The sequence below is a fragment of the Micromys minutus genome, assembly GCF_963924665.1.
Source record: "Micromys minutus genome assembly, chromosome: 1".
In the NCBI taxonomy this organism is placed as follows: domain Eukaryota; kingdom Metazoa; phylum Chordata; class Mammalia; order Rodentia; family Muridae; genus Micromys; species Micromys minutus.
This window is the reverse complement of record NC_137969.1, coordinates 111,778,413-111,801,341: the sequence shown is the minus strand read 5'-3', so window position 1 is coordinate 111,801,341 and position 22,929 is coordinate 111,778,413.

The window sequence follows — 22,929 nt, the reverse complement described above, 5'->3', positions numbered from 1 at the left end:
CTAAATAAAACAAATGGAAGACAACCACTCAAAGACAAACTGGAGATTTAGGGCACCTGGGATGTGACTACAGCAACAGTATACCAGGGGACAGGAAGGCAGCAAGAATGAGTCCCAAGGCTCTCTAAAACTAACAGAGCTGTGCTTTTAAAAGCCTGTCATCTGAAACTAACAGGGGATTGAGAGAGAAAATTAACTTGGCATCCTGAGGGCCTAATGCCAACAAGAGCTAACAGCTAAACGTACTCTAAAACAATAACAGAGCGTAAATCTAAAACAAAATTAAATTGCAAATACTTAAAGACACTCTATTCTTCTCACTAATTCTGCAACTGTACCATGGTTATCCCGCTTTGCAGAAGGCTTTGGAAGAGAATCAGCAGGTCAGAGATGTAAATACTAAGGGAAAGAGGCGATCTTCTGGTGAGATCCAGGCCCATTAGTCTGAGTTGATTTAGCATATTTAAATATGCTGAAATCACCCTGGAATGTCTGCACACAGTCATTTTCTCCAGTTAGGAACAAAGTGGGAATGGCAATGAGAACCTACACCGGCCTACAAGCCAGGATGAATAAGGTAGACCGAGAGTCGGAGGGTTCTACAAAAGGCTGTTGAGTCACAGAATAACTAAGCTTCCCATTTCTTCCATGTGATGGCTTAGATTTCACTGTGTCTTTCCAGGCCCTCTGGAATCCCACTTAAGAACTGTGGCAAGGCATAAAGCCCTCGAGCTGAGAACAAGGACCCCTGAATCTAGGACTTAACACTCACACAAACCATTAGACTTGACTCTTGACTCCAATTCTTGAGGAGGGAAACTGAAAAGCAGTTTGGATCCTTGGACCTTCCTGCTTATTATATTTAACCCTTCAATGTCTTAAATTCAAGAACACAACCTCCCAGCCTACCTTTTTTTTTCTTAACCTCAGCTGAAATTAAGTCCTAACTGAAATGTTCCGTGTTTTTCCACTCTTCAGACTTTTCGTTGTGTGTGCAAGTACTGACTGAAGCCTGCAAGCTGGCTTAGGTAGTAAGAGTGTTTGCCACCAAGACTGAAGAGTTGAGCTTGGTCCAGGGAACCCACATGGTGGAAGGAGAGAACTTACTCCCTCAACTTGTTTCTTGACATCCACATGCCATGGCACATGTAGGACTCACCCCAATAAACTAGTACAAAAGAAATCCTCAAACCACTAGCTGCCCTTGCTTCATTAGGTTCCCGAACTCAGCCTCTGTGGAAACGTTACCAAGGGGTGGTGAGGATTGGAGGCTAACTAGATGGCATGGATGGACCTGGGCCTGAATCCCGACTTGCCAATACTCATGGAGCACTGTGCCTGCAGTGTGTCTCCGTTCTGTGTGCCTATTACTCTTGGGATAACTGTGCAGTAGGGAACAATCGCAGGTAATTGGGATGTGTGTATGCTTTGCTGATCAAAGTGAACAATCCAATATGAACGTTACAGGTGGTTAGAGTCAAATATCTCTTGATCTCACAGCTTTGACTCTCCCTAATTTTTTTTCTCCATCCCTCTGCCATGGCCTCCTTCACTGATGTGCCTCATGGACCTCAGTGGTGCGGTTGCTGTCACATGGGTCCTATACTGTGTTCTGCTCTCTTTCCTCTGACAAACAGAACATAGAGCTTCCATATTAACAATATTCAAGGGTACATAGAGCCCTTCAAAGTAAATGGAGAAGGTACACAGTCAGACAACACGAGTGGTCCTGTGAGATGCCTCAGTGGGTATAGGTGCTTGCTTCTCAAGGCTGACTGTCTGACTTTGATTCCTGGAACCCACATAAAGGTGGAAGATGAGAACATACCTCACAGAGAGTTATCCTCTGATGTCCACAGACACGTGAGGACTTACATTTGCCTATCCATGTGCACATGTGCACATGTACACACACACACACCCCTTACACACACATATATACATACACACACCATACACACACAGACACACATACACCATACACACAGAGAGAATGATAATAAATAAGTTTATTAAAGTAACAGGAAAAATAGATTTTGAGCCCCATTCTTCATGGTGAGTTTTTTAGTGGGAAACTGCTCCCAGGGTGATGGGCGGGTGACCTGGGGGTGAATCTTCACACCCATAAGGCATGGCTACTGTTCTTTTAGAAAAGAGATGGAAAGCCCAGCAAAGAACTATCCCTAAAACTTGCTCAAGTAAGAAAGATTGAGAGCTGAGGTTTCAGGAAACAATATAAAGTGGTCCTTCCTTTATCTAGGGGCATCTTCTAGTGCTAAGAGATGATGATGAGGCCAATCTTAAGCTGTCAAGATAAAGCTAAGATTATAGTAAAGGCGTCTGGTGTAGACACCCAATAAGAATGAGCTTGACTTTTAGGGCTCAACAACTATGATAATCCCAGTTGCAAAGAGAAGACTGGTGGGTGAGAAATGGAACCTGATGCATAATGAGCTAGGAGCTCCAGAAAGATTTCAAGTCTAAAGCCCAGACTGAGACTTCCTTATGTTGGCTCATAGTTGGTAAAGTGTAATCACTAGAACACTCACCACTGAAGAACTTACACAACTACCTTCTTTGGGTTTTCATATGTTCTTTAAAAGGAAGATTGTTTGTGATATGGTGGTACATGGTGGTACTTGGCCTTCAGGAGACAGAAACAGAGAGAGTGAAAGCGTAGATTTTCAAGGCCAGCCTGGACTGTGCAGTGAGACTCTGTCTCAAAAACAAAAATGAAGATGATAAAAAAGATGATGTGAAAGACCCTAGTGTATCTGAGGATACTCAGAAGATGATGGTTATTACCATAGGTAGTTCTGAGATAGCCCACCCCAGTGAAATCATAGCATGACAGCTATTGCTATGAGCAGTTCTGAGATAGCCCGCCCCAGTGAAATCATAGCATGACAGCTATTGCTATGAGCAGTTCTGAGATAGCCCACCCCAGTGAAATCATAGCAAGAGCATCTCATGGTACCGCACAGGTGCCAGTGTCAGGATCATTGCTCATTCATTATAGACTGAGCTTCGCACTGGATTTGCAGGCTTGAGGCTTTATCCTTTTTCTCCTTTCTAGTGCTAGAGGGTTGAAGGGGTTTAGGGGAATGGTGGAGAAGGGTGGAAGAAAGAAGAACCTACAAAGTAGCAAAAGACAAGCTACGAAGGTTGGTGCAAGAACCGCCATGATCTGGGAAGCCTCACCGAGACTGGACAGAGAAAGGCAGGGTAGGAGAAAAGGATTTCATATGAAGTTGAGTTCTCATAGATGTCAACAAAAACAGTTACAGACTTAAGCTGGCTCTGGGGCTGTACGAAGGGCATGAGCAGTGGGAAAGGCTGCCCCAGGATCCTCTGAGGAATGCTGAGGGATGTGAGTTCCTCTTTACCTCTCATTGGAGAATCCTGCCTGGAAATCCAACTGCTGATTAGGCCTCCAAGAGAGAAACCCTCTCTCCAGATGCTAACGTAGTCGTTACCACAGACACTATCAGGAGGCAGGGTACCAGGGATGCCAGTGTGGATATCACCCTATATTCTATTTGATTCCTTTGTTGGTCCGTCACTGCACAAAGAGGAGACAGGGTCCTTGTGGGGGCTGCACATGCAACAGGAAATTTTCCTGCTTTTAAAAACAGTTCTTGTGTTCTTTGAGTCTGATATCACATCTTTAGTACTTGACCAGCATGTGCATGTGGTCTAGCTAACTTCCCCAGCACCTCCCCGTAATGCAACCAGAGAGCTTTTCCTCTCCTCCCGAGGCCAGAGCTTGTGATGTGCCAAGCAGCTAAGGAGAAGTGACAACTGTGTACCATCAGAGAGGGTCGCTTGGGTAAGTCTGATGAAGTGACAGAGGCCTGTCCTACTTCATCAAGTCACAGTGAAGCAGAGTCTGGCTCAAGAGGGAAAGAAGTGAGGAGCGGGGTCAGGCAAGGAAAGGAAGAGAAGAGCTTCCTTGTAAACAAAGGGCCTGCTTCCAGGTGGTCAGTGTCCGAATCAGCTCATGAACCCTCTCCATTATTATAAAAATGGAATAATTCTGCAGGGCTATTGCAAAAAATCACAAGAATTGAGCAGTGCTCGAAGGGCTGGATGAAAGTCTGGGTGGAAAAGACCAAGGTGGCCTGCCTCTGTGGACATCCTAATGCTGGCAGGTGTGAAGAGAGGGGTATGAGATATGCTGATTGGTTGCAGAAAGGTGCAGGGTGTGTGTGTGTGTGTGTGTGTGTGTGGTGTGTTAAGTGCATGATGTGTGTGTGGTGTATGTGTGGTGTGATATGGGTGTGTTGTGTGTATGATGTGTGTGCAGTGTGTTAAGTGTGTGATGCATGTTATGTGTGTCATGTGTATGATGTATGTATGTGATGTGTGTGGTGTGTTATGTGTGTGGGATGTGTGTGTTACATGTACACGCACCCACACCTTTGCATGCACACATCAAGATCAGACACTAGCATCAGGAATCATCCTCTGTTATCTTTCACCTTATTCTTTGGGAGAGAGTTCCTCAGTGATTTCCCTAGATCTTACCGACTTCCTGGGCAAGGTTCATCCCTTATAAACGCCCACAGTGGAAAGCCCAGATACTGACTTAATCCCCTCTATAATATCTTATCTCAAAAGAAGGTGATCACTGAGTCCTTTACCTATGACACCCAGGGACCTTGCTTCTCTGTGCCCACTAAAGAGCTGCACAGTCAGGGAAGGAAGAGCCCCGCATGTTAACTCACTGTGGGGCTTTAGTTGCCCAAGGGGCGAATGACTTACGGGAAAGCAAGTATTTCTTGGCACAAGTACAGACTCAGGCCACAGAACGTACAGCCTTTTCTTCATTTTTTAAGGATCTGGGAGGTATGAGTGGCCATTAATACCACACAATGCCTGCTTAGCATCCCACAGACTCAAGAACTAACCTTAAACACCAGTCCATGGAAACCGTCCTAGGAACAGGACACATGAGAGTGCTTCCCTTCCTCAGTTGTCTTCTACTGACAAGCTGCAGGGACCAGAGGACAGAAGAGTAGTCGCCTGTCAAGTGTCATGGTGCATCTGAGTGACCTGAAAATCCTAATGTCTATCAGAGCTTTGGAGACCCACCACCAAGTCCCTAAATAGCACGGGGGCTTATTATTACTACCACTCTGTGGCCCAAGACATCTCAGGAGCATAGTGTGACACTCCTAGGGATTTTGAGAAGTAGCTGGGGGGTCTCAGAGGTATTCTGAGACTCTCATAATACACATGTGTGGTGAAGCCTCAGAAGGCAGCAATTTCTGTAACCAGTGTGTCACAGAGAAGGATTCTCTACGTTATTCAAGTCAGGGTGTAACACAATAAATGTGAAGCAGTGACATGTTAGACTGGAAATCAACACTAACAAACACACATACATACACAGACCACATATACACCACACACACTATACCACACACACACCGTACCACATACACATACAACACACACCCTACACACTACACACACACACCACACACATACACACCACATACATAACCACACACACCTTACATACTATACACACACACACACACACACACACACACACACACTGTGCATATTACACACAAATACAGCACACACACAAAATTAGGACCCAAGTCCATAGTCTCACTTTACCTCTGTGTTTACATGTGGTTTTTGTTGTTGTTGTTGTTGTTGTTGTAAATGAAGTCTAGGGTAGGTGTACTTTGATATGATCAGTCCTTCATTAGTTTGCCTAGTGGCTCATGAGAAAAATGGTAGGTGTTCTCAGGTAGGGGTTGAGTCAAAATTATAGGATTTTTCAAAGAAAGAAAGGAAGGAGAGAAGGAAGGAGAGAGGGAGGAAAGAAAGGAAGGAAGGAATAAAGAAAAAAGAGACCAAAAAAGGGAGAGAAGGCAGGAGGGGAGGGAGGGAGAGAGGGATACAATGAAGGAAGGAGAGAGGGAGGGAGGAAGGAAGAAAGAAAAAAGGAGACAGGAAGGGAGGGAGGAAGAAGAACAAAAAAAAAAAACAAAAACAAAAAAACAAAAACAAAAACCAGTTCTTCAAAGCTCAATCTACCCCTAACCTCTGTCTGCCTGTGATTTATACTCTATCAGGTAAAGTCTCAATCTTTTCTTCGGACACTCTAGTCAGAGGTGCTGACTACAAACCATCTTTATTCTCCAGATCACTGGCGTCGAAGCTCGACTCCCCTTGACCCGGCTCAGAGGCACTACAGTGCTCTCTAAACTCTCATAGAAGCTGTGATTCTGACTACCGGTTGCCAACGCTCTCGGATTACCATGCACAATTATGGGCAAAACCTGCTTCCCATTTGTCAGGAAAGCAAGACTCTTACAATGTGTTTGGTTCCTGCAATTAATTCATTGTAAGCAATTTGGTCCCCAGATTTCCTGCAGGGAGAATAGCAAGCCATTTTCCCAGTCACTGAACCATTAAATCCCTGTGTATACAAAACAAACAACTAGAAAAGAATGTGGACTAAGAGTTACTTAAAATGGTGATACAAATTCTATCCTTTCAGTACCTGTCCTAATATGTTATATAATACACAAATATAATGCATACTAACATAGAACGAGTATTCAGACACAGTATCTATCTTGTAGAAGAAGCCAGAGACAGCACAAAATGTGATTCTCATGGGCATACATTAGGTAAAGCATTGTCTCCTTTTTTAGGAAATGCTACCTGCTCTGCGGCACTCAAAATCGGGAAAGGTAGACTTTTTCTATCTCCAGTCTGTAAACAAGGACCAAGGCTAAGTTGTTTGTCATAACAAGGCTTCTTGCGTTTTTAGGATGTGTTCAGAGAGCATTCTCTCCATACTGTCCCTGGGTATTGAGTTTGAAAGCTTTTTTTTTTTTTTTTTTTTTCCCCTTCCTGTTGTCAATTTAACCTTCTCAAAAGGACAAAGATAAATTAGGGACTGGTTCCCCCTGGTGTTTGAATGTGGAACTATCCTTCTTAGTTTCACGCATCAGTTTCTGTTTGCAGCTGGACAATTTGCCCTCTAGTGGAGACCACAAAAACAGCCAAGATGCTAATTAAATATATGTTTAGTAAGTTAAAAGCAGTGTTAGTTCATAACACAAATCTTTTAAATACTAAAGTTACAAGTTACTAACTATCCTCCTGTACTGGCTGGTTTGTATCAATTTGACACAAGCTAGAGTTATCACAGAGAAAGGAGCCTCAGTTGAGGAAATGCTTCCATGAGATCCAGCTGTAAGGCATTTTCTCAACTAGTAATCAAGAGGGGAGGGCCCAGCCTATTGTGGGTGGTGCCATCCCTGGGCTGGTAGTCTTGGGTTCTATAAGAAAGCAAACTGAGCAAGCCAAGGGAAGCAAGCCAGTAACATCCCTCCATGGCCTCTGCATCAGCTCCTGCTTCCTGACCTGCTTGAGTTCCAGTCCTGACTTCCTTTGGTGATAAACAGCAATGTAGAAGTGTATAGATTTTATCCCCAAACTAAGACACCACATAAACACACACACTCAGAGAGAGAGAGAGAGAGAGAGAGAGAGAGAGAGAGAGAGAGAGAGAGAGAGAGAAGCAGTTACCACACTTGGTAAGCATAGTGCTAAGGACATGTGTGTTACAGGTTTATTGCTGGGTACCAATCACCCCCAAACACAGGAGCATCACTGACAATTATCACCTACTCTCTGACATGGCATCTTAGGCCCTGGAGCAGGGAAATTTATGGTTCTACCTAGAGATTTGTCATACAGTGACCAGCTGGTGCTGTCTTATGGACTTACATGCCTGGTGGCTGTCTTGTTGGCTCATGGCATCCAAGGTAGTGTGCTGAGAAAGAGAACCTAGAAAATTCTAAGTTGTCTCTCATGCCCCACCTCAGAAGTAACCAGCATCACCCAGAGCTATAGATAGAAGTGGCTACACCCAAGCTTTTGGACAAGGGACATAACTCATCCTCCAGCCTAGACACTTCTATGCAAGAAGAGGACCAGGTGTAACACATGTATTTGAATGGCTGTCTTCATACAAATGAGATCAACTATAGTGGTTTATTTCATTCTCTTCCAAACTCTGAGGTCTTTACTATCATTATCCCAATTTTTCACTTGAGTGAATAGGGTCGAAAGTATTAACAACCCTGTTCAGATGGTGTCATAACATCTGAACAGATTGTGCCCACTGAATCTGTGGATTTGTGTGGGGAATATTTGAGAAGGAAGGCAAATCTGTCCCCAGACAAGACTTAAGGTTAATGTTTATTAGTGAACCTAAGAATGATACGCTTCTAAGCAGTGAAAATATAAACCCACAGGACAGTGACAGGCACAGTAGCTACCATGAGGACTCCTAACAGGCTGACATGGCGTCATCTATTATCCTGCAAGATCCAGCCAGTTCTTGCAGAAGAGATTGGCCACTGCATAGCAATATGACAGGGACCGCTGATTTCGCTTTTGTTTATTATCCTGACAGGAGTCTGGTTCCTATCTGGCCATCCCCACTATGACAGCACTAACCTTGTAGATCAAGGACTCATAGTAGGAATTATTCCAATGCCCAGTGCTAAGTCGATGGAAATGAGAAAGGCCTGTTGTGTGACTCTTCCTGGGGAGTCTATTTCTTTCCCCTCCAGATAGAGGACAATGACAAAGGACACCTATAACCCAGTTCATTTTGCTCTATCATTGGCTGGGTAGAGTTGGCAGAAATCCGTACGGCTTGAGTGCCACAGCAGCAGCAGCTGAAGCTGTACACAACGATGCTCAATGAAGCAGCAGCACCGAGAGACACATTCCGTGGACACCACATAGGTAAAGGTACGAAACTCACAGTTCGTTTCCAAACAACCCTTTTGGAAACAACGTGTAAAAATCGGTAAAACGGTGATTTCCTCTGTACCTTCCAGGAACAGGTATCTATGTAAAAGTAAAATGAGCTAATATTTATTGAGCAGCTAGTCTACCCCAGGCAGTCATGCTACTTCCGTCTGAAGACATTCCTTGTCTCATTTCGCAGACGAGTAAGGAAAATAACGAGTTAAGTACAGACACTGCTCTGGTTCTCTGAGTGGCCTTGAAGGGAGGGGAGCCAGTACCATGGGGTCTACGGATTTAGGGATGGTTTCATTATTACATCATTACATCAATGTCTCAGAAACGTGATGCTTATCTCACTGTGCTAATAACTAGTCTATGGATGATCTTGAAAAATAACACCAGTTTCAAAATTCTACTTTCTGTTTGTTCAGTACTGCTGAATAGGATACAGCTGCCCTGGCAGTGGCCTGAGATACTGCTAAACCAAATGGAAGGGTTTTTAAATAGATTCTGTGGTACTGTCTGTTTGACAATCATTGCTTGCAAGTAGTTTCCTTTCTTCTCAATCTGTATTTCATTAACTATTCACCTTGACTTTTTAACCTAGCTAAGAACTCCAGCATTATGCTAATTAGGATATTAGGAGTAAATAGCTTGCTTTTTTTCAATCTTAAAAAGCCTTCAAGAGAGCGGAGCCTGGCCTACCTGCCACCCGGATCAGCGGCTCATAGAGGCTGAGCAACTGGTGAGTAGGAGACCAAGACTGCAGGGGTGCAGAGAGATCTCTGCGGAGTGCACACGGAAAGTGAACACCATAACTTGCCCTGCCCCGCCCTGCCTGATTCAGCGATTTGGAACAGAAAATTAGAACTTCTGTTTCCACCCGGAGGCAACTTCCGGACGCAGAGCAGAGCCTGGCCTACCTGCCACGCGGAATGGAGGCTCATAGAGGCTGAGCAACTGCGATTGGGAACAGAAAATTAGAACTTCTGTTTCCACCCGGAGGCGACTTCTGGACGCAGAGCGGAGCCTGGCCTACCTGCCACCCGGATCGGCTGCTCATAGAGGCTGAGCAACTGCGATTGGGAACAGAAAATTAGAACTTCTGTTTCTGCCCGGAGGTGACTTCAGGACGCAGAGCAGAGCCTGGTCCATCTGCCACCCGGAACGGAGGCTCGTAGAGGCTGAGCAACTGGTGGGTAAGAGACCTGGGCTGCAGGGGAGCAGAAAGATCTCTGTGGAGTATACACGGAAAGTGCACCCCCTGCCTTGCCCTGCCCTGCCGTGCCTGATCCAGCAAACAGAAACAGAACTTTGGAACTTCTGCTCACACCCGACGACTCTGAGGCATAAAACAGGGTTCGACCCATCTGACACCTCAACCAGTGGAGAACCAGGGACACAGACCAGATACAAGGGAAAGGCAAGAACATATCACTGACAACAAAATGGCAAGAGGAAAGAGAAAGAGTATATCCCAAGGGAACCAAGACAATCTAGCAACACCAGAGCCCAGCTCTCCCATAACAGCAAATATCGGAACTCCAAACACTCCAGAAAAAAAAGACACAGACCTGAAATCATGCCTCAAGACGCTGATAGAGTTACTTAAACAAGAAAGGGAGGAAAAGCAAAAAGATTCAGAAGCTTTTAAAGAAGAAACAAGAAAAACACTCAAAGAACTCAAAGAACTAGAGGAAAACAGAACCAAAGAAATAAAGGAATGGAAGAGGGAAATTAAAACAGAGATTGACACAATAAAGAAAACACTAAAAGAGATAACCCTAGAGTCAGAACACCAAAAAAAGAAATCAGGAGTCACAGAAGCAAGCATTTCCAATAGATTACAAGAGATCGAAGAGAGAATCTCGGGGACAGAAGACAACATTGCAAACATAGACAAAACAGCCAGAGAAGATGCAAAAAACAAAAAGCTCCTAACCCAAAATGTCCAGGAAATCCAAGACACAATGAGAAGACCGAACCTAAGGATAATAGGAATAGAAGAGGGAGAAGAGTATCAACTAAGAGGAACAGTAAATATCTTCAACAAAATCATAGAAGAAAACTTCCCTACCCTCAAGAATGAGATGACCACGAGCATAAAAGAAGCCTTCAGAACTCCAAATAGGTTGGACCAGAAAAGAAATACCTCCCGACACATAATAGTAAAAACATCAAGCGCCCAAAGTAAAGAAAGAATACTAAAAGCAGTAAGGGAAAAAGGTCAGGTAACATATAAAGGCAGACCAATCATACTCACACCCGATTTCTCAACCGAGACTATGAAAGCTAGAAGAGTCTGGACAGACATCATGCACTCCTTAAGAGAGCACAAGTGCCAGCCCAAGCTGCTATACCCAGCAAAACTATCAATCACCATCGATGGAGAGACGAAGATATTTCAAGACAAATCAAAATTCACACAATATCTGACCACAAACCCAGCACTACAACAAATTATAGGTGGAAAACCCAATACAATGAGGGAAAATACAGCCTAGTAAGAACAAGAAAACTCCTAAACGAGAAAACTAAAAGAAGAAAAAAACACAGACACAACTCAACCCAAAAAAGCAATAATGGCAGGAAACAGAAACAACTATTCCTTGATATCTATTAACATTAATGGTCTCAACTCCCCAATAAAGAGACATAGACTATCAGACTGGATACATAAACAAAATCCAGCCTTTTGCTGCATACAGGAAACTCATCTCAGAGACAAAGACAGACACTATCTCAGAGTAAAAGGGTGGGAAAAAAACTTCCAAGCAAACAGCTCCAAGAAGAAAGCTGGAGTGGCTATTCTAATATCAAATAAAGTAAATTTCCAACCAAAAGTTATCAAAAAAGATAAGGAAGGACACTTTTTACTCATTACCGGGAAAATCTGTCAGGAGGAACTCTCAATCCTTAACATATATGCTCCAAATAAAAAATCACCCACATTCATAAAAAAACCCTACTAAAGCTCAAAAAATACATTTCACCCCACACAATAATAGTGGGAGACTTTAATACCCCACTCTCACCAATGGACAGATCAGGAAAACAGAAACTGAACAAGGACACTGCAAAACTAGCAGAGACTTTGAACCAACTAGTATTAATAGATATATAGAGAACATACTATCCCAAAGTAAAAGAATACACCTTCTTCTCACCACCCCATGGCACCTTCTCGAAAATTGACCACATAATTGGACACAGAACGAGCCTCCATCGATATAAGAAGATTGAAATACTCCCATGCATCCTCTCAGATCACCATGGTCTACGGCTGGTCTTTAACAAAAACAAAGACAACAAAAAGCACACATACACATGGAAACTAAACAATGCTCTGTTAAAGGATAGCAGGGTCAAAGAAGAAATAAAGAAAGAAATTAAGGATTTTCTAGAATTCAACGAAAACGAAAACACAAGATACCCAAACCTATGGGATGCAATGAAAGCAGTATTGAGAGGAAAACTCATAGCCCTAAGTGCTTCCAAAAAGAAACTGGAGAGAGCTCACATCAGCAACCTGACAGCACAGCTAAAAGCCCTAGAACAAAAGGAAGCAGATATACCCAAAAAGAGTAGACGGCAAGAAATAATCAAAATTAGGGCAGAAATAGACCAAATAGAAACAAAAAGAACCATTGAAAAAATCAACAAAACCAAGAGTTGGTTCTTTGAGAAAATCAACAAGATTGATAAACCCCTAGCCAGACTAACTAGAGGGCAAAGAGAGAGTATCCAAATTAACAAAATCAGAAAAAAAAGTGGGGACATAACAACTAAAACTGAGGAAATTCAAGAAATCATCAGATCCTACTACAAAAACTTATACTCCACAAAATTGGAAAATCTGGAGGAAATGGATGAATTCCTAGACAGATACAAGGTCCCAAAGTTAAACCAGGACCAAGTAAACCATCTAAATAACCCTATAACACCTAAAGAAATAGAAGAAGTCATCAAAAGCCTCCCAACCAAAAAAAGCCCAGGTCCAGACGGGTTCAGTGCAGAATTTTATCAGACTTTTATTGAGGATATAACACCAATACTCGCCAAACTATTCCAAAAGATAGAATCGGATGGAATATTACCCAACTCATATTTTGAGGCTACAATAACCCTCGTACCTAAACCACACAAAGACCCTACAAGGAAAGAGAACTTCAGACCAATCTCACTTATGAACATTGATGCAAAAATACTCAACAAAATCCTTGCAAACCGAATCCAAGAACACATCAAAACGATCATTCACCATGACCAAGTAGGCTTCATCCCTGGGATGCAGGGATGGTTTAACATAAGGAAATCCATCAACGTAATCCACCATATAAACAAATTCAAAGACCAAAATCACATGGTCATCTCACTAGACGCTGAGAAAGCATTCGACAAAATCCAACACCCCTTCATGTTAAAAGTCCTGGAAAGAACAGGAATCCAAGGCCCATATTTAAACATAATAAAAGCAATATACAGCAAACCAACAGCCAACATCAAACTTAATGGCGAGAAACTTGAAGCAATCCCACTAAAATCAGGGACTCGACAAGGCTGCCCACTCTCCCCCTACCTATTCAACATAGTACTGGAAGTCCTGGCTGGAGCAATTAGATAGCAAAAGGAGATCAAGGGGATACAAATTGGAAAGGAAGAGATAAAAACATCACTCTTTGCCAATGACATGATAGTGTACTTGAGTGACCCCAAAAATTCCACCAGAGAACTCCTACAGCTGATAAACAAGTTCAGCAAAGTGGCTGGATACAAAATTAACTCAAACAAATCAGTAGCCTTCCTGTACTCAAAGGATAAACATGTGGAGAAAGAAATTAGGGAAAAGGTACCCTTCACAATCGTTACAAAAACTATGAAATACCTTGGTGTGACTCTAACTAAGCAAGTGAAGGACCTGTATGACAAGAACTTCAAACCTCTAAAGAAAGAAATTGAGGAGGATCTCAGAAAATGGAAAGATCTCCCATGCTCATGGATTGGAAAAATCAACATCTTAAAAATGGCCATCCTACCAAAAGCAATCTACAGATTCAATGCAATCCCCATCAAAATTCCAACCCAGTTCTTCATGGAATTGGAAAGATCAATGTGCAATTTCATATGGAATAACAAAAGACCTAGAATAGCGAAATCCATCCTCAACAACAAAAAAACATCTGCGGGAATCACTATCCCTGACCTCAAGCTATATTACAAGGCAATTGTGCTGAAAACTGCATGGTACTGGTACAGAAATAGGCATGTGGATCAATGGAATAGAATAGAAGATCCAGAAATGAGCCCTCATGTATATGGTCACCTGATTTTTGACAAAGGAGAAGTAAACATTCAATGGAAAAAGGACAGCCTATTCAACAAATGGTGCTGGTCCAACTGGCACTCAGCATGCAAAAGAATGAAAATAGACCCGTTCTTATCTCCTTGTACTAAGCTCAAGTGTAAGTGGATCAAAGATCTCCACATTAAACCAGATACACTGAAACTATTAGATGAGAAAGTAGGGAAAACCTTAGAACACATAGGTACAGGAGAAAATTTCCTGAACAAAACACCAATGGCTCAAGCTCTAAGGTCAAAGATTAACAAATGGGACTTAATGAGATTGCAAAGTTTCTGTAAGGCTAAAGACATCGTCAAGAAAACAAAACGGCAACCAACAGAATGGGAAAAGATCTTTACCAACACCACATCAGATAGAGGCCTAATATCCAAGGTGTACAAGGAACTCAAAAAGCTAGACACCAGAGAATCAAATAACCCTATTAAAAAATGGGGTACAGAGCTAAACAAAACGTTTTCAGTTGAGGAACACCGAATGGCCGAGAAACATATGAGGAAGTGCTCAACATCCTTAGCCATCAGGGAAATGCAAATCAAAACAACCCTGAGATTCCACCTCACACCAGTCAGATTGGCCAAGATCCAAAACTCAGATGACAGCAGATGCTGGCGAGGCTGCGGAGAAAGAGGAACACTTCTCCACTGTTGGTGGGGTTGCAAGCTAATACAACCACTTTGGAAATCTGTCTGGCGATACCTCAGAAAATTGGATATAGTACTACCTGAAGACCCAGCTATTCCACTTCTGGGCATATACCCCAGAGATACTTTAATACACAACAAAGATATATGCACCACAATGTTCATAGCAGCTCTATTTATAATAGCCAGAAGCTGGAAGGAACCCAGATGTCCTTCAGAAGATGAATGGATACAAAAATTGTGGTACATATACACAATGGAATACTACTCAGCCACCAGAAACAATGACTTAACCAAATTCTTAAGAAAATGGCTGCTGCATCTAGAGAAAATCATCCTGAGTGAGATAACCCAGTCACAAAAGAACAGACATAATATGCAGTCACTGATAGTGGGATGCTAACCCCAGAGGCTTGCACTCCCCCAGAAACAACTCACAGACTGTATGAAGTCCAAGAAATAAAGAAAACAAAAAAATATACATATATTTACAAAACAAGAAGACTTTGACTATTTCCATGTTGCGTTTTGTTTTGCATGTACTTTACGCTTATTGTAACTGTTAGGTTTTTAATGCATACTGTCAAGCCCTTGAAAAAAATCAAGTACTGACTAAAAAAATATATTCACATGGTTTTATGTAAAAATTATTTTAATGTCTGAAAAAACAGTACTGACAAAAAATGTATAATTTTAAGCAAAAAAATGTTTAAAATCTGTACATTTATCTTTGTTTTGTAAAATAAAGTCGTTTAAAAAAAAAGCCTTCAATATCTGACCTTTTCATTTATGTGTCTGTGTGTATGTGTGTGTGTGTGTGTGTGTGTGTGTGTGTCCTCTTTTGTCTGATAATATATTAACTGATTTTATAATTTTTAAAATATGTGTATCAGTGTCTTACCTGCATGTTATATTTGTACATCACATGTGTGCCTAATCCCTGAAGAAATTAAAAGAGAGTGTCAGATCTCCTGGAATTAGAGTCATGGATGGTTGTGAACTGCTGGGAATTGAACTCGGGACTTCTGGAAGAAGAGCCAGTGAGTGCTCTTGACTGCTGAGCCATCTCTCCAACCCCTTAATGAATTGTCTAATACTGTACCAACTGTACATCTGGGATGAATCTCAGTCATCACACATTTTTCTTTTATATATTAAAAGAGGTGATTTTTAAATATTTATTTTGGAGTTATGCTTTGGAGAGGTACTGACCATGTCTCATTTGGGTGAAAGATTCACTGATTTTCTTACAGTGTAGAGCTGGCTTGGTAAAGGGCAGAGCAGAGAGGGTTTTGTTCTCTGCTGTGTTATTAAAGAGTTTGGGTAGAACAAGTACTATTTCTTTTTCAATTTGGTAGAATTAGTTGATGAAGATATTGGAATTTTATTTGTAGAAAGGTTCATATTACAAACCAAACTTAATAGATATAGCACTGGAACAGTGGTTCTCAACCTTCTTAATGCTGCAAAACTTTAATACAGTTCCTCATGTTGTGGTGACCCACAACTATAAATTATGTTCATTGCTACTTTAGAACTGTGATTTTTCTACTGTTATGAATCATAATGTAAACAACTGTTTTATCATGATCTTAGACCACCCTGTGAAAGGGTTATTCGACTCAACCCACATGTTGAGAACAGATACACTAGAGTATCTAACCTGTTCTTGAAAAACAAATCTGTATTTTGAGTCTTTTAAGGATATTACCACCATTACTACTATTGCTACTGTTAGTTTATTTTAAGACAGGATAGTAATCATTCCAGGTGGGCACCTAACTTGCTCTTTAGCTGAGGATGACATTGAACTGTTGATCTTCCTGTCTCCACCTCTTGAGTGCTGAGGTTACAGGTGTGCACCTCCTCTTCTGGTCTGCACACTGCTGAGAATCCTGGGACTTGTACATTCTAGAAGAGTGTTCTACCAGATGAGCAATGTCCCTGGCCCCTTTATTTCATTTATCAAATATATGTGTGTAAAGTTGTCTTCCATATTCCCTTAACCATCCTTTGAATGTCTGTGGGATCTGTAATGATGGCCATTTTTTATTTCTGATATTGATAATTTGTGTCTTCTATGCTCTTGATGTGTGGTTAAAGGTTTACTATCTTTGCTGTTCTAAAACACAAGCTTTGGGTCCATTGATTTTATTTTATTTTTTCTGTTTTATTTACTTCTGTTCCTATATTCATTATTCTCCTTTTACTTGGTTATAGGTAAACCTAAAGCTGAAAATTGAGGTCATTGAAATGAGGAAGTCCTTTCTCATATGCTGTTTAACACTAGAAATTTCCTTCTATGCTCTATGGCCAGAAGCCACAACCACCAATTGTCATTTCAACTAATGGAATTTAACTGTGATTTTTAAATTTTAATTTAAAATATTTTTCTATGTTTTATTTGATCTTTTAAAAGTATGCTATGTATTTTTAAAGAGTGCTACTCAATTTTCAAATCCTTGAGAATTTTTCCAGATATCTTTTTAGTATTGCTTTCCATTTCAATCATGTTATAACCATAGGCTATATTTTATATGACTTTAATTTATTTAAATTTGCTGAGGTTTATTTAGTGAGTATGTAATCTTTCTTGATTATGAAACATAATAGTTATGTTTCTTGCATCCTAATTTTCTGTTCGCTTTCTTGATTATAAAAAGAAGTATTGAACAAGTCTTTATGACATGGTTTCCTGCCCCTAGAGCAAAGCCAGGAGGATGTGGGCCTCCACGGGTATTGTTTGTCTAATAATGTACATAATTTACTTTATGTTGCTCCTTTGGGAGATGTTCTCCCTGCCAAAGTTATTGGGAAATGTTCTTCCTGCCAAGGTTAATGACTCCATGATAATTGGAAACAGCACAAGACCAGGAGTTTTGCTATGTTCCTCAGCAAAAATGGTAAATGCTGTGACCTTCAGGAAATCTCCTAAGGCTGTCAGAAAGAACTCTGAAAACATGAGTTCAAAAATATATAATTTCTCAATTATGCAAAATATAAAAACAAACAAAATTAGTTGTATGAGGGGCTTCATGGACCTAAAAGAACAAAGGCAGCTTCACTAATATGCCAATTTGTCAGAAAGAAACAAAGGCGGGCAGATTACTGAGTATAAGTTCAGCTTGGGACAGAATGAGTTTAACTCAAGAGTGGTAGGAATAGTAATTTCAGGATAGGATCCCACCCAGCTAGTTTATTGTCTATGCTTACAAAGGTAGGCAGATCTCTGAATTCAATTGCTATGCTAAAATTTTCATGTGCTGTCTTTTCTAAGAATCAAAGGGTTAAGGTCATAAGATGCTAATTCATGGGGTAACCAAAGGGGAATCTGGGATGGATTATTGAATTGATATGTAAAGGAAAGACTGGGTTTTGGTCTGTGAGATCTGAGCTATCTTGATAAGACATCTGGAGAACCAGGAGGAGCAGACATAAGGCTGTCAGCTTATACCCATGATTGACTTCAAGTTGTTTCTTTATCCCTTCTCAAACACCTCTTCCTTCCTCGGAAATCCCTCTCTAAGCCAAGGTTCATCCTTGGCAGTGAACTTGACACATTTTGGTATAAGATGCCCCCCATTGAAGAATGGCCTCCATGAGACTGGCTTGTGGACATGTCTGTGGGCATTTTCTTGATTGTTCTTTGATGCAGGAAGAGCACTTGCCCTCATTGGAAAAACGCCATCTCTAGGCAGGTGAGCCTGGGCTATATAAAAAAAGTGCTGAATGTGAGCCTGAGGACAAGCCAGTAAGCAGCCTTTCTCCTTGGGCTCTGCTTCAGTTCCTACCCCCAGGTCCTTGCTTGAGCACCTCTCTCTTTTCCTTCAAAGGTGAACTAATGTATGGGCTGAAACAAACTTTTTCCTCCCCAAGTTTCTTTTTTAATCTCAGGAATAGTATGAACATACCATCTCCAATTTATACAGATTCTATAGTCATGCTCCCACATATGGAGAAACTACCTGCAGAGGTTATTGCATCTGGAATACAACACACAAAACTTGCTTTGGGAAAACCACCATGTCCATGTTGTCTATCCCAAGAAGTACTTTTTCGGTTTTTCTCCATATCTGCATCTGATCATTTCTTCATTTTAATTCAGCAAGTTGATGTAATTACTAATATGGCTAGACATACATTTTATAGCTGGGGTTTGAAAATAAGTAAGACAATACCTGAAATTGAAATCGGTAAATTAGTATAACTACTGATATGGCTGTATTTACATTTTATGGATGGATTTAAAAACTAAATCTGACAGTCTCTGCATTTTTAATCCAATTGCTGGTGTAGTTGCTAGTTGAGTTTTTTTTTTTTTTTTTGAGTCTGTAATTTGTTGAGTTTTTATGATTTTGTTTTCTCTCTAAACGGTGTTTATTGCTATGTCTCCATTATAACTTTTTATTGCTTGTGCTAGTTTATTAATATATGATTTTTCACAATCTACCTCCAAACTATTTTACATGTGATTGCAGAATCCCATGACTTACAACATTTTCCCAAATCCATTGTCCCATTCTTTGTACTACCATTTCATATATTTTAAAAGTAATATTCTATAATACACATCAACTGGCTACCATAGTTATTTTGACCATATGATGACATTTAGAACACCTAGCAATGCAAATGTCTTTTCAAGTTTACCTGTTGTTGGGGTTACATTTTGTACATTGTACAAAGATTGTCTTTGTGTTATTCCGTTCTTGATTGTCGTTCCAGCAGAGAGGCAGAGAACTGAGTGCTGGCCAGATTTATTCTTATGGATCATAGCCTGCCTCCAAATTCTGTAAGCATGCACCTTTTCCACTAGCCGATTGGTTTAAGAAAGAGCTAATAACAAATAGAGAGGTAGAAAAGGGAAAGGAGGGACTTCCGGGTGAGAGAGCATCTCTAGGAGAAGCAGAGGCAGCAAGAGGCAGCCAACAGACTGGGAGGTTCCTGGCCATGAGCAGAGATATAGACAGGTTAGATGAACTAGCTGGGAGGTAGCCTAAGCTAAGGCCTAAACAATAACAGAGTTTGGTAAATCTCCGTGTCATTCATATTTACATTGCTGGTGTAATGTAAATACAGAGAAAGCTCTACTATAACCTACTTTTTTTCTCCATTTCTTTGTGAACTCCTGGTGGTTTATAATTCTTCTGCTCACGTTTTTATTCACCTTTGTTTCAGTAAAGATCTACTTACAGATGTGTGCTGGCTACAGCTTGAGTCCCCAAGCTTGTGCATCAGACACTTCCCCGACTGAGCGATCTCCCCAGCTCCTCTACTGGAATTCTTTTGGAGACAGTCTTCAGACTTCTAAGTTTGGTTTCCATGAATTTGAGTATTATTTCTTCATGCTTGCCCTACTTGGGGCTTCCTGCATTTCTTGAATATCATTAGAAGTCTTTTATTATTTTTGTTAGCTCTTCAAATAACATGTCTGTCTTTTTATTCTGATTGAACAGCATCCAACTTTTCATTTCTTCCTGCTGTGATTCAAATTTGCTAGTGTTTTCATTCTTTTGAGGGCCCAGGTTTCTTTAAATTGGAGACGTCTTGAATATGCTAAAACCTTACTTCTCTGATGGGTTCGAATGGTATAATTTTACTGTTTACCTGGAATTTCACTTTACATTAGAAATTATGTGTGTGTGTGTGTGTGTAATGTATTGGTTGTCTAGAGAATTTTAAAAATTATAATATGTTCCACTATCAAAACCAGGAATTTATAATATAATATTTTAAATTGTAATCAAATACTGCAAGGTACACTGTCACTTCACATATTTCTACATGAAACTCTTTCTCAACAGTAGGAAAGCCCACTCATTTTCTTATATCTGTGTGTGTGTGTGTGTGTGTGTGTGTGTGTGTGTTTACATAAATGCCTAGGATTCATTAAAAAAAAAAATCTTAGGTTTCCAGTATATATGGTTGGGAAAACCAACTCACTAATTCTAACTCAGTTTTTCTTTATACTTCCTAAGGCATAAATTACATACCTTGAAATGCCTGAATCCTAAGTGTTTAGTTGAATGACCTCTAAATTTTTGCATGCTTCTAATAATGTGATAAATTTAACCTCCTCAAAAGACAGTCTAGGATAACCTCCACTTGTACCTTTGACACCTAGTTATTAGACAATTATTTCTCTGTAGAATATATTAACTAAAACGTAACTCATTAGAGAATGGGGCTCTGTCTTTTCAGCTTTGAGGTCCAATCCTTGAACCAATATCGAGAACAGTGGTCTCAATTTCCCTAATGCTGTGACCATTTAATACAGTTCCTCGTGTTGGGGTGACCCCCAACCATAAAATTATTTTGTTGCTGCTTCATAACTGTAATTTTAATGTAAATATCTGATTTTCAGGATATCTGATATGTGACACCACCCCCTTCCGAAGATTATGTTAAGGCATAAATGATTGGACAATAGAGAGATAGACGGAGAAAGGTCAAGGAGTGGAAGTAGAGGAGGCCGAAGGAGAGGGGAGATTGCTAGAGGAATCAAGATGGAGCTGGAGAAGAAGGATCTCGATCCAGGTGGACTTAACTGGCAATAGGTAGATATAAATATTATTAAGGGTTTCTGTGGGTCTTTTTTATCTCATATAGAAGGGCAGTTTGTATCTTTATCCATTGGATGTAATCTTATTGTATAGAGGGTTTGTGGATTGAGAATTGACTATATAAACTTGTTTGTTAATCTACCGGGCTTTGTAGTCATGTTTGTGCTGGGACAGAAGCAACAGGGCAGGCGGAGTAAACCACCTGGGAAGGGAACTGTGCAGAGAGTACGGCTTGCAGACTGAATGAGAGTCCATGCGTTCAGCTCCACACTAGAGCGGCGTCCGTGGAGTGAGACCGTAGGGGCCAGTAAAGGGTTAAGCCATCCATTTAATATTTACTGCAACACCCCCCAAAGGAATTTTGACCCACAGGTTGAGAACTGCTGATCTAGAATGTACTGAAGCATCAGTAAATATATATGATCATTAAAATTCCATCAGAACAAATAGTTTGCAGCTTTAAATAAGAGAGTGTGTCAGTTTTAAAGATCTGCTCATTACATCTGCCAACTAAGGGAGTTATGACACAAATTGTCAAGACATGAAAAGAAACAGAAGGCAGCAATTGGAATGCTAATAAATCATTATGTTCCTGTGAGTGTTTACAGAGACGTGGGGTTCTTTTATCACTGATGAACTACTCTTTGAAATGACTGGGTGGAATACAGTGTGAGTTACTGAGTCATTTTCACTTTATATATTAAGACCTTCATTTTAAAGCTACTTAAAAGGAAATATAGGTTGCCTGTCCAAATGTTATTAGGCAGAAATGTTTCTGAAGTTCATGGTTGATGTTCTGACAGCTGAGATTTATTCTTTTCAGTAGTCCTAAAGGTACAGGTAATCAAACTTGTTGGCAGATGTATTTCTTTGGAGCCACTGCCTCCCTTGGAAGGGGGGGGGAGCTGCATGTACAGACATTCGATTCTGCTTTGAAGTCATGTCTAGAGCTGTTTGGCTTGTCTTTAAATGACAACAGTGGCAGTAGAGGCCACGTATATTCTTGGGCCTATAATTCACTGAGTTTGTGCTGGCAATTACTGTTAACGTACAGTAAGTACATCTTTAGACTCTGGGTCAAAAAAGGCTGAGACTTACCTACTTCTATGTAACCAGTGCTCATGACATGGAATATGCTCAGAAGTGAGTGAATAATAAAATAACTAATAAATATTTTGGAGGTAGAGAAAATGTTTTCATTTAATCTAAATGCCAGGTGAGAAAAATTAATAATACTAACTTCTTGGTAAATAAAATGTTACTGTAAGTTACTTTCCAGTAATTCAGGAGCTGCTTTTATCAGGTCAACCCACTGCCAGATGGCAAATATAAACTCAACACAAAATATTAGATACAAGAATCTGAAGACACCAACAGGTTTGAAAGAAGCTGGAAATACTTTTATATTTGAAAAAAAATGGTGCAGAACAATTCCTTTTTTGACACAAATATTTGTCTGTGGGTGCGTCTTAGTCACAGTTGGTAAAATTCTAAAAGAAATACAGCCTTACTGATTTGGCTATGCAACAGGATTTGGGCGACCAGGGTAACTGGAGAAGAA